Below are 12,788 nucleotides of genomic sequence, written 5' to 3' on the forward strand. Positions count from 1 at the left end.
AGGAGGGCAACTAAAGTAATAACTGGAATGGGGCAACTACAGTACCCTGAAAGATTATCAAAATTAGGGTTATTCACTTTAGAAAAAAGACGACTGAGGGGAGATCTAATTACTATGCATAAATATATCAGGGGTCAGTACAGAGATCTATCCCATCATCTATTTATCCCCAGGACTGTGACTGTGACAAGGGGACGGTTAGGAAAATTTACTCTCTTTTACCTAACTTGTCCCTGTCTTCAGATTTCGGCGATCAGCTTGAATTAAGTCTAAACCGGTACCGGGAGAATGAATTAGATTGACCACATGAACACATGTCTATTTCCAATCCATTCTGGTTTATTTCACAGCTGGCAAACAGTTATAATAGAGGGGGTTGAGCTTCCTTGACATCCAATCATATGTTAGCATTAGTATTTGACCAATAGTATGGTCACACATAAGCTCTGCATTAACATCATAGCTGACTCCTAGTAACAGCATTTGACCAATCAGGTATATACACATGGGCTAGCATACAGTTGAGCCAGATGGCTTTATATGGCTAGGACTGTTCAAACTTACAACCTAAGGAATGTATGGATTTCTTGAAACAGCCCAGGATGTGTCACACATTCCTTAAGGGGGAGGGAGGTTTTGTAAGTGCACTAACCAAATGTAATACACGTGGCTAAATGAGACAAAATGGAGTCACATATACCCCATCAAATCCCCTCTTAGAACCTTATATATATATATATATATACTATATGGTTCTTTCTCTGCTCTTCCTTTGTTTGCTTGTAAACCTTTAGGTATTCCATATACCCTTCAGTAGTATAATCCTGAGGCTTTGTTGAGGTTGTGTTTACCTCTTCTACCTCTACCGGAGTATAGAGGAATGTCGAGTGTACCACTCTTTCGGCCACCTTTTGACATATGGTAAGAAGGGAGGGCACACACTGCAGACAACAGCAGAGACACACTATTGCAGCGACCACGGCGAGTACTACTCCTAAAACATATCTTATTTGACCAAAGTCAGGTACTCAGCCAAAAAGCCAGTCCCCCCAACCTTGGTCAACATCCTGTTTTATATGTTTTCTCATCTCCTCTAATTGGCCTATTTTATCTTTTATTCCACGGGAGTGATCTGATAGATTGAAACAACACATCCCTGCGAACGCTGAGCATCCTACACCATGTTGGAACAATAAATAGTCAATAGTTGCCCTATTCTGCAGGATAGCCTTTTTATATGATTGTATATCCAGCAGCATATCTTGCAGAACTGTACTAGTGACATTTATCTGTTTTACCATAAAACAGGCAAGTTTTGATATTGTCCTGTGGTTATATATGGCCAAACCTGGTACTCCTATCAAAGATACCCCTAAACTCATATATTCTAATCTAGAGAGGAGATTCACATTATAATCACAATTTTCTGGTAGCTGTAGGGAAGTGTCTCTCATGTGTCGTGTCTGCATTGCTGGAAATAGTGGTATCATTGCTAATGTCAGCCTAGCTATTGTACAGGGTCCCTCTGTAATATTGGCCGGTATGTATGTGTGACTAATATTTCCACAGGCCAATACCCATCCTGTTGGTAGAGGTACATGTTTGTCTAGGGATGGTACTGTTTTTGTAATATTACATTGCATATTCTTTCCTGATATTATCTTTTTACAACTACCTAAATCTCTATCACAAATATTTGGTTTAGTCTTATTCTGCATTTTTGCTTGTATGCAGGGAGGCAATAGTGTCTCATCACAGGTGAAGTTATAACATATTTCTGCTGCTGTGACAAGACCTGTAATTACTTCTATCATATTACTTTGCAGAGTCTCATATGTAGGACAGTCATAACAAGCATGATAAGGATTTACATATCCATATTTAACATCATGATCCTCCATATCTGCGTCATTCCATTGGGAACGTAGGAGCTCCGTCCATACATCTAGTGGGGTGGGGACCGCTACCAGACATGTCTCCAAAATGTTAGATGCCGATAAAGTGGTTTGGAGACAAAAGTCAGTTAAGTTCAGAGTTTTGGCCAGGTACAGCCATAAGTTCTCCTTTGTCTTGCATAGACTGTCTTCCCCTCTGCATTCTGTTTTCAGGTATATCTGTCTGTTCCACAGCCATGGGACAGTAAGTAGGAGACACAAAATTACAATTATTAAGGCACTACATCTCAGCCATCTCGAGGAATTTCCCGACTGCGTCATTTCGTTGGGGGTCAAGGCTTTCTGCCTCCATTAGTACCTCTGGGCCTCGTTGGAGGTCAGGGCTGTCTGCCCCCGTTAGTACCTCTCTTTTCTTCACCAACTTAATCCTTGTGGCGTAGATCCACGTAGGCGACTGTTCAGTGAGGACTGCTGTTCTGGTGATCACGACTACCTTGGTGGGTGGTCCGTAGGTGAAACTTCCTGGTTCCTTTCCCTTCTTTAAGATCTTGATCATCACCTGGTCGCCTATCCGGAATGGACGGGTTGATTCCTGTGAAAGAGAAGGAGACTTACAAGCAACTTATTCTTCAGTTTTACTGAGGACTTTGATCAGATTAGTAACATACTCCTCCCTGATCAGGTCCAAGTCCCCTTCCTGCACTACCAGGGGGCGTCTTGCCCATGGTGTGGGGAAAAGCCTACCCATGAGTATCTCAATGCTGTTTATGTCCCACTCTGTGGAAATGTGCTATTTAAGATGGAAGCACTGTGTTGGGGAATGCATACTGGATAACACCAGTCTTGCTGTTCCTGTTCAGTGGCATACCACTGAAGATCAGTAAGCATTTGCAACATCTCAGGGGTTGGAGGTGCCAAACATGGCATCTCCCAATGGTTATACAAACCTGTGAGGTTGCTTTTGGCCACTCATTTCGCCATCTTAACTGCCAGCGCGTTGCCCTGTGAGACATGATCCTTACCATCTGCTGCCGTAAATCCTCTCCTCTGCCAGATCATACCATGGTCCCACACTACCCCATGTGTGTACCTACTATCAGTATAGATGGTGACAGGTCTATCAGTATGTAGAATACATGTCCTAGTGAGTGCAATAAGCTCAGCTGCCTGCTGTGTGGAGTGTGGATGTCCTTGAGTAGGCCTACAACATCATGAGTGGTGTGCAAAATGGTGTAATGTCACATTGTGAAAGAATTTGTCAACTCTACCATCATAGCACAGGCTGCAAGAGAACACAGACATGCCGGCATCCCCTGGTCAGAGGTGGGCATTACCTTTGAGAAAAACACACAAGGACGCAACTTGCCTCCGTTTTCTTGTGTCAGTACACCCGCCATGGTTTTACGATTTTGGCGTGCAAACATGTGGAAGGGCATATTATAGTCAGGGAGGCCCAGCCCTGGGCTCGACATGAGTAAACATTTCAAATAATCAAATGCATTGTACATTTCAGAAAACCATTTAATCAAATCTGGATTTCCATCCAGAGTGACTTGCCTCAAAACATTGTCAATAGTGGGAGCAATCAGGAATCCATTGTCTACCGTTTATCATACCAAGGAAAGATAACATTTCCTTCTTGGTGTGCGGGGCGACCAAACCCGCAATAGACTGGACTCTTTCTGCGCTGATTCTCCGTTCACCTTTTGTGAGGACAAAGCCCAAGTATTCAACCTGCATTTTACACCATTGCATTTTCTTAAGTGTCACTTTGTGACCACATCCTGACAATCATTATAACAGTGATAAACCATCCTGAATGCTTGCCTCCGCTGACATGCTACACAGTAACAAATCATCGACATATTGCAGCAGCACAGAACCTTGGGGGGATGTACCATGACTCTAACATCGCTTGGAGGACTATGCTGTACACTACAGGTGAATCAGCATATCCCTGGGGCATTTCTGCACCAGGTCAGTTTGACGTCTGTCAAAGGAAAAAGCAAAAAGTAGTCTGGTTATCTTATCAACTGGGATAGAAAAGAATGCATTTTTCAGATCTATCACACTGAACCAAACAGCGTCTGCTGGAATGGCAGATAATAATTGAGTGACATCAGGTACAACAGGGGCTATAGGCACAATGATGTTGTTGATGGCCCTTAAATCCTGTACAAAGTGGGTATCACCATCTGCCTTTGTCACTGGATTAACGGGCGTGCTGTAGGGTGAAATCACCTCTTCCAGGATTCCCTTTTGTAGGAATTCCTTTATCATTGGCCTAAGTCCGTCAAGTTTCTCTTTTGACAACGGGTATTGTTTCTGGAACACTGAGATGACACCTGGTTTCACAGTAGCTTTGTAAGGTGTGCAATCTATGAATCCTGTGTCATATTCATTTGAGGACCATAATGCAGGGTTAATGTTATTAAGTTCTGGGTGGTCCTGTATGTTTGCAAGAATCAGTGGCACTGGTGTAGAGACTGGAATGAGACCTGAGTGTACTCTTATGCCCTGAGTCTTTGCTGATACCTGCAAGTCAAGCTTAATGAATAAATCTCTCCCTAATAGGCTGACTGGGCAATCTAGTATAATGCTGAAGACATGACATGATCTGTGATGTATTTGTGATGTATTCCCTGTCAATGGTTTCTACTGGTAAGGAATCTGTTCTGTATGTCCTTGTCAGTACCCCATTTATTCCCATAGAGGGCTCACATTTCCTTCCTCCCATTCTGAGTCACCTAAGTCCACCCCTTTTAGTGGACCCTTTGGTCTGTCTTCTGTTTTGCCATTAGTATTTTAGCTGTCCATACGAGCAGAGCTCTGATGTTAAGCACAACACTGAACATGTAACATGTAACTGCAAACATTGAAACAAACAGATCTGACAATACAGACATGAACACACAAAGGGCCCATAAAAACTTTTCATTGAAATAAAAATGTACAGCTTGATCAATGCTGTTGGTACCAATAAAAAACCAAAAACTTCCAAGAAAATAAAATAAAATTCTCAATGCGCATATTATATGAAAACAAATATCGTACTCCATACACATTCATATTCATTTTCATGTACTCATCTTCACAAAACAGCTCATAACCACGTCCTTACACATAAAATATGAATTGCACACTCAGCTCTGCTACGTACATACAACTCAGAGCCACACCCATTCACATTCCACTGAATCATGTATCTTTCACCCAATCACACAATTGTCTTTGTTTCATCCCAAAATTTGCAGCACAGACAAACACAGCTTTCCGGGAAACAGATATTCATACCACACCCAGAATTGCTGATGGTCTGTCGCTGTAAAACAATATACATGTTAATCATACAGTCATTTTGTTAAAATTAACAAATCATCTTATATGCCATGTAGTTTTTTTAATTTAGTGTTACACACATCGCCACTTATTCTATATATAACTACACCTTCTCCCATTTCCTCTGCCTTGTGTCTCTTATTTCAGGAGTGTTCAAACAGGGGAAGCAAAGCAATACATCAGGACGTTCAGCTGTCCTAAATGTTCCTCAAACTTTTACTCATATCTGAATAAGGACTTAGAATGGGTGCAACCTTAGATTGATAGGATTGGACACTTCCAATTAGCATCATCACTGCAGGCACATTTTAAACCATTGGAACATACAATTGGGAAAGATCTAATCCAATACTGGAGCCCTGTCTGGAATATCTTATAGATAACACAGGTTAGTATCTTCACATTCTGCTTATGTATTACCAATTAGCAGCCCCCCCTCCCCCCCTCAACCCCCATATGAAATTCCTGAGCAGAGGAGGGGGGTATGAGATGGGAGGGAGTTCTCTCTGAAAACACATCTCAGACAGAACAGGAAGAAGTTCTTGTGGGACTACAAGTGACATTTTGGAATGTGGTGGGGAAGGGATGCCTCATGGCAACCTTTGTTCTCTCTATAGGATTCAAAATCCTCCATCTTGAAATAAGAAATGCTGCTCATTTCATTTCTCTAACTTCAATTATCAATACACTTATGCATTAACTGTCCATCTTTTAGTGCTATAATCTCTAATCCTAGGACTATAAATCGTCACTCTTTAAACACACACAGATCATTAGGGCAACAAAACTTAACCAGTTCATTTCTGAACGTTTAACACAAGCCCTTTCTAATTGCAAACACTGAGACACTTTTTCCCTTGCCATGAATTAACTTCCTGACTCTGCTGTGTCTTGTCACTCACAATAGCCCCCCTTCACGGGAGTTCTGATGTACACTGTCTGTAAGCTTCTAACAGATTTTTACAGCTTTTCATCCCTGTTGCCAGCCGGGCATAACATTCTGTTTCACATTTTAACTGTCAATTCTCACATCTTGCCCAATTGTCTACTCATGTGTTAACTAGGAAATAATTTGTGGAACTAGACCGTGCAACAAAGTTTACATGTTGGCAGTGATAGAAACAGAATGATTTCAAAGCGGGATGCGACCGTAAAACTTACCACCCGGTCAACATCTCACACAGACAGATAATCTTAATACTTCTAAAATACTTATACTATATATACATAAGAGTTAATTCAAGCTTGTATCCTTCTGTTCCCGGAACAGATTATTCATATAGTGCACTATCTCTTAACGATATGGACTTACTAAGCCTCTTATAATCAACATTTTTATACCTAACGATATGGACTCAATGAGCCGCTTAAAATCAACAAGCTCCCAGAGCTTTTGCGTGTCCCAGACATCGCAATCCACCGAAATCATAGATAGATGGTTCGACTTACTTGAATGAGATTTTGGTCATTGCTCCAGGTCCAAGAGGACAAAAATTTATGTCTTTCACTGTAGACCTGAAGAGGACCCTCCCAATCCCAGACTGAGTCACAAGGGGACTGTTAGGAAAATTGACTCTCTTTTACCTAACTTGTCCCTGTCTTCAGATTTCGGCGATCAGCTTGAATTAAGTCTAAACCGGTAACGGGAGAATGAATTAGATTGACCACATGAACACATGTCTATTTCCAATCCATTCTGGTTTATTTCACAGCTGGCAAACAGTTATAGAGGGGGTTGATCTTCCTTGACATCCAATCATATGTTAGCATTAGTATTTGACCAATAGTATGGTCACACATAAGCTCTGCATTAACATAATAGATGACTCCTAGTAACAGCATTTGACCAATCAGGTATATACACATGGGCTAGCATACAGTTGAGCCAGATGGCTTTATATGGCTAGGACTGTTCAAACTTACAACCTAAGGAATGTATGGATTTCTTGAAACAGCCCAGGATGTGTCACACATTCCTTAAGGGGGAGGGAGGTTTTGTAAGTGCACTAACCAAATGTAATACACGTTGCTGAAAGGACAAAATGGAGTCACATATACCCCATCAGGGACATCCTCTGCGTCTGGAGGAAAGAAGGTTTGTACACAAACATAGAAGAGGATTATTTACAGTAAGAGCAGTGAGACTATGGAACTCTCTGCCTGAGGAGGTGGTGATGGTGAGTACAATAAAGGAATTCAAGAGGGGCCTGGATGTATTTCTGGAGTGTAATAATATTACAGGCTATAGCTACTAGAGAGGGGTCGTTGATCCAGGGAGTTATTCTGATTGCCTGATTGGAGTCGGGAAGGAATTTTTTATTCCCCTAAAGTGGGGAAAATTGGCTTCTACCTCAGTTTTTTTTTTTTGCCTTCCTCTGGATCAAAAATCAAAAGGTAAAGCATAGAGGTCAGATCAATATATATCTGCGCTCTGGATCATCTGGGGTATATGCAAAATTCTGAAAGAATCTGCATCTTTCCTTAACCTCCTACTGATGAGGTAGCCCACGCAGGGGCCGAATATCTTCGTGCACCTCATGACCATATGACTGATCGTGTCATTTTGGTCTGCAGGCTTGATCACTTTATCTAGGTTTGACTTGCCTGATTTCTTACCATCTCCCCTAATGAACTGCCCCATGTCCTGGCAGCGATACGTGCATGTAGGGATTTGCCTATGCATATTTAGGGACATTTAGTATTCTAGAACAGGGACAGGTTCCGGACGGGGTCGTCCTTTCAAGGACGAGTGCCCTGTGGTCAGGCTGCTACCATATCTATAGCATCAGGGTTGGTGTTTAGACAGCTATAGGGATCACCCTAGGGACCCTACATGCATTTGTCTGACTTGAATTTTCTCATACCCTGTTATTTATCCGACCATCCATACCGGATGAACAACTGCTACAATATCGTGTGGTGGAGCACCTGACGACCTTCCCTGGGTACCGGTAGGACACACTGGTTACCACCATAGTGCCGCCGTGCACTTTAATTATTTTTGTTTCTGATACCGGGATGACTATGGACCACTCCATCTAGCGGTTCACCTCCATGCTTATCCCTGTATACAGTTTTCTTGCACACACTAATTAGGATTTTATCAGCATTAACTAATAAATGTTATGTTTTAGGATTATTCTTCCTCTGGATCAACTTGCAGGATGACAGGCCGAACTGAATGGACAAATGTCTTTTTTCGGCCTTATGTACTATGTTACTATGTTACACAGAACCACTAACACCTTTTGACTATGTGGGGATTCGCTCTGGTAGGCAGGGTAAGTGGACGCAGTACAGAGGCAAAAACAAGATTTGTAAATCAAAGTTCAGTGTTTATTCACACATAGAAAGAAAACAAGCCAAAAGTAAGTGTTCAGTTTTGGTGCCTGTTCACACCACACAAAGTTCACAGTGCAAAAAGACTTCACCTGGTCAGCAGATGATTTTCACCCACAGTCCGCAGCAGGCTTCAGAGGCCTGTTTCCCCAGCCTATGGCTCTCACAAATAGAATCCTCAGTGTCTCAAACCACAGACTCCACAGCTCCTCTGTTATGGAGGATAATCCACCACAGCTGAATGTGCTTGCCGGGTTTTTATATTCCAGCCAAAACCTGGCCTTGAACCATGGGGAACAGCCACCCACCCTGCTCTTTGGCTGCTCCCAATAAGAACCGGCCCGGATCGGCTTTACAGCCATACTAACAGTTGAAGTGTCAGACTGCACTACAGAACTGGCACTTCAGAAAAAAAATCCGGTTCTTACCTCTCGAGGCCAGGAACCTCGGTGACACGTATCTTCCGTCAATGACAGCTCCTTGTTCCTTCCTACAACTACCAGATATCATAATTTTCATTTTTTATCACTTTTTTCTACCCTTATTTTTGATACCATTTACCTTATCTATCCCCTTTTTTCCTTTATTTTTCCTTTTTCTTCTTGCACACATTGATACTGTGCAACTCCCTCTATTAGAGTGCCCATTCACTTTTCTTTATCTCCTGTGCATTTCTACCACTGAGATTTGCACATGTTGTTAGCAGCTTAGGGAGAGTATCAGGGAATGCTAGGAGGTGACCTCTTTATTCCCTAGGTTTGGGGCCTAGTCTGTTTGTTGTATAGTTGCGGTTCCCTTTGGTTGTCTTTCCTTCACCGTACTTCCCGTGTCTTCAAAGATGGGTGTGGGTTGTGACATATTCAGTCCCATGTCTAGTAGAAGTTAAAGAATCCAAATGGCTTCTTGGCATGCATGTGCTGCTGCTATGTATTCCTTCCTAGACCAGCCTATTGTTCCTTGTCCATACTAGCAGATGTAACCACTTGTAGATTTGCGGTCAGTGGTGTCTCCAGCCCAATCGGCATCCACATATCTAATCAGTTTTGGGCTTGACGATGCTGGAAGTCGCAGCTTCATCCGATTTGTTCCCTTTAGGTACTGCATTCCCCTCTTTACTGCATTCCAATCGCGTTGACACGGTGTTGCGACTTTCCTGCAAAGTATTCCCACTGCTACGGCGATGTCTGGTCTTGTCACGGTGGCGATGTATAGCAATTTTCCAATTGCCCTGCGGTAATAATCATTGTTAGGTAACAAGTTTTCTGTTCCATTGTTTTTCAGATAATCTGGTTCCATCAGGGCCGGCGCTTCCATAGAGGCAAGGGGGGCAATTGCCCTCGGGCCCCCGAGTCCTTAGGGGCCCCCAAGACCACCACCCGACACCGGCAGGTCACAGGGAGATGAACGCTTCCATTGTGGAAGCGTTCATCTCCATAGTCATCTGTATCGCTGTCCTCAGGACAGCGATACAGATGCCTGTGCTGTAGGGCAGGGGAGGGGGAGGCGTGTCCCTTCCCTGTTCCTCTGATAGGCTGCCACCACATGGCCCGCAGCCTAATCAGAGGCCGGTGCATGCGGCCCGATGACGTCATCGCGCCGCCTGAGCCATACAGCGCAGGACACAGGCCTGCATAGCATCGCTGTGTGATGGAGGTAAGTATAAGTATTTTGTTTTGTTTTTTTAATACAGGACTTTTAGTGCCACATGGGGGGAGCGGGAGGCACTTGATACTGGCACATGGGGGGGGGGTTGGCACTTGATTCTGGCACATTGGGGGGGTTTGGCACTTGATCCTGTCACATGAGGGGGGTTTGGCACTTGATACTGGCACATGGGGGGTTGGCACTTGATCCTGACACATGGGGGGGTTTGGCACTTGATACTGGCACATGGGGGGTTGGCACTTGATACTGGCACATGGGGGGTTGGCACTTGATACTGTCACAATGGGGGGGTTGGCACTTGATACTGGCACATGGGGGGTTGGCACTTGATACTGGCACATGGGGGGTTGGCACTTGATACTGGCACATGGGGGGTTGGCACTTGATACTGGCACATGGGGGTTGGCACTTGATACTGGCACATGGGGGGGAGGCACTTGATACTGGCACATGGGGGGTTGGCACTTGATACTGGCACATGGGGGGTTGGCACTTGATACTGGCACATGAGAGGTTGTCACTTGATACTGGCACATGGGGGGAGGCACTTGATACTGGCACATGAAGGGGTTGGTACTTGATACTGGCACATGGGGGGTTGGCAATTGATACTGGCACATGGGGGGGAGGCACTTGATACTGGCACATGGGGGGGTTTGGCACTTGATACTGGCACATGGACATGGGGGAGAGAGGCACTTGTTACTGGCACATGGGGGGTTTGGCACTTGTTACTGGCACATGGGGGGCATGGAGAGGCACTTGTTACTGGCACATGGGGGCATGGAGAGGCACTTGTTACTGGCACATAGGGGCATGGAGAAGCACTTGATACTGGCACATTATTATGGGGCACTATGGGGGCTTCTACTGAGGCCACAAAGAAGGGGTATTTTATATGGGGGACTCTGTGTGGTACTAGTATTATTAGGGGTATTATATGTTTCTGCAGTATAGTATTGGGGAGCACAGCTGCACAGTATTGGGGGTAGTAGGATGATTTGCCCAGAAGATAGGAGGATGATGGAAAAGTAGTAAACTAAGATTATTTTTTTGTTGTCAAACTGCGGAGACGGAAAATGGCGACAAAATGGTGGTCTGGTCTGAAGGTCTGAAAGGAGAAGACCAGGACAGAGAACATCTACATCAAAGGAGACGTCACGGGATGTAAGAGGTATGGGGCGCTGTATTTCTGTAGTGATGGGGGGGGGGGGGCGTTAAAGTCAGCAAGTGTCGTGTGTCTGGGGGCCCCTTATTGTTTTTCTCCCCAGGGCCCCATTTCACCTAGAACCAGCCCTGGGTTCCATTGGTGTCCTCGCTTCCTTTGCATCTTGCATGTGAAACTGTTCTAATATTACTGTAATTTTCTAACTTTGGTTAAGAAGATAGCTTCTATCCTCTTCCAGCTCTATTTGAATTCCTAGGTAGTGAGTAATGTTCCCCAACTCTTTAATTTCAAAATTTTGCTTCAGTTTGTGAACTATTTGGTCATAGTCCCCGTCTTGTTCAAAACACGTCAAGATGTCATCAACGTAAATTAGGATGTATATCCATTTGTTCTCTTGATTCTTTTAGGTACAGACATGGATCTGCTTTACTTCTTGAGAATCCTTCTTTTGTGAGTATTTCGTTCACTTTTTCATTCCACACTCTCGCCGCTTGCTTGAGCCCATAAATGCTCTTTTGCAGTTTGCATACAAGGTTGTTTTCCTTCTCAAATCCCGGTGGCTGTTCCATGTATAGCAAGGGCATTGCTAGGTCAAAACATTCAGGGCCTGGGCCCCTGATGTTTTGTCCCAGGCCCCGAATGTACTGCCTGCCTGTTAGATATATCTGTATTGCCGTCCTCAGGACAGCAATACAATTGAATCTAATGCACTGCAAGATCTGAAGGACCTGTGATGGCATCACAGGTCATGTGATCAGTTCTAAATGCAGTAGCTGAAAAGGACCTTGGATGATGTCACCATCATGTGACCAGTGCAGGAGAGGATGGCTCAGCAGTGAAGAGAAGCCCTGGGAAGAGACAGAGGTGAGGTCTGCTACATGAGGAGAGGTAAGTGAAGATTACTCAGTGTGAGAGGCAGAGCAATGTTGGGAGTTGTAGTTAACTGGGACTGTATGTTAGGGCTGAAGGGAGGGAAGTTATTTACATGGGACACTGAGGTGGAGTGATGTTAATTACATGGGACTGAAATTTGGAAGTGGCTGGGGTAGGGTGATGTTATTTACCTGGGACTGTATGTTGAGGGGTAATGTTATTTATATGGGATTGCATGTTGAAAGCAGCTGTGGGAGGGAGTGATATTATTTACATGGGATTGAATGTTACAGGGTAATGTTATTTACATGGGACTGTATGTTGAAGGCGGCTGGGGAGGGGGTGATGTTATTTAAATGGGACTGTATATTGGAAGGGACAGGAGAGATGGTGTGATGTTATTTACATGGGACTGTATTTTAGAGGGGGCTGTGGATAGAGAGGGATGTTATTTACATGGGACTGTATATTGGAGGGGGCTGGAGAGATGGTGTGATGGTATTTATATG

The sequence above is a fragment of the Bufo bufo genome, chromosome 10 (assembly GCF_905171765.1).
Source record: "Bufo bufo chromosome 10, aBufBuf1.1, whole genome shotgun sequence".
Taxonomy (NCBI): Eukaryota; Metazoa; Chordata; class Amphibia; order Anura; family Bufonidae; genus Bufo; species Bufo bufo.